Genomic DNA, 1,107 nt, shown 5'->3' on the forward strand with positions numbered 1-1,107 from the left:
CACACTCTCTCTCTCTCTCTCTCTCTCTCTCTCTCTCTCTCTCGCTCTCTCTCTACCACTCCCCTAATCCCTTCCCCTTCCTTCATAGGACAAGTGTTGAACTGTAACCACAGCAATGGTTGCCTCAATCACTGAAAGAGAGAGCCCTTTAGACAGATGGTGAAGAGCAGGGTGGCCTTCTACTGAGGAAGCAGGGGCTGATGGTGTTTCCCAGGCCTCCTCCAGAAGTGTTCAGTCAGATCATCCTCTTCTTTTGGACTTTAGGAGTATGCTTACAGCGTGTCCTCAGTACTGCCAAGGAACCCTGCTTTCCAGCACACCCTCCCCAACCTCCAGCTCGCACGCATCATAGAAGCTACTCATGGGAGAACCCCCACAGCCACTTTCAGTCATACCAAAGATCAAGGGATGCCCCAGATAGGCTTTCCTGGCACACTGTCAGGTTTGGCTCATGTAGGTGGGATGGGGTTACTCAAGAGTATCCATCTCTGGGAGCACAGGGACGTAATGCAGATAAAATCTAAGGGTAGATCTACACTGCAATGGAGCGTGTTCCTACCATAGGCTGGCTAAACCCAGTCACAATAGCAGCAAAGATGAGACTGACATGACTTAGTATCAAGTTCAGCCTCATATTCCCCAATAACTTTTACTTGAGCTGCCAACCTGAGCTAAAAGCTGTGTCACTTTGCCTTTTCAGCTGTTCTAGCCTGAGTAGCAAACTTGGGGTAGTCAGACTGAGTTAGGGACACACTGGTTTTGTGGTGGAGTCATATACTAGGTTTCATCAGGAATGAATAACAGAAGGGACATCCCATACAAAGCCAAGTTCTCTGGGGGGCTCAGCACCCACAGCAGCAGCTCAGGTCCTATTTAGTCATCTGAATAAATAGCTAGAATCTAGAAAACTTGGTATGTCAAACCCAGCCCTTCAGATGGGAGCTCCTGGGGGGCATCTTCCACTGCCTCTTGCACAGCACTAAGCCCACTTCACTGATTAGCCCACAATGCTTGTTTTCAGAGTGGAAGCTACAGGTGCTTGGCACTTCTGAAAAAATAAAAAGTAAAAATCAAGCCCAACATCACAGCAAACACTCAATTGTACTA

The 1,107-nt window shown here is 48.1% G+C and overlaps 1 protein-coding gene across 2 annotated transcripts in view; it reads right to left on the reverse strand.

Annotated features, from left to right (window-relative positions):
• NRROS (negative regulator of reactive oxygen species) overlaps window positions 1-1,107 on the reverse strand; it is an 18,132-nt gene that overhangs the window by 4,555 nt on the left and 12,470 nt on the right. The gene's annotated exons all lie outside the window — the stretch shown is intronic.

The sequence above is a fragment of the Gavialis gangeticus genome, unplaced genomic scaffold (genome assembly GCF_001723915.1).
Source record: "Gavialis gangeticus isolate Ggan-Ray unplaced genomic scaffold, GavGan_comp1, whole genome shotgun sequence".
NCBI classification, from domain to species: domain Eukaryota; kingdom Metazoa; phylum Chordata; order Crocodylia; family Gavialidae; genus Gavialis; species Gavialis gangeticus.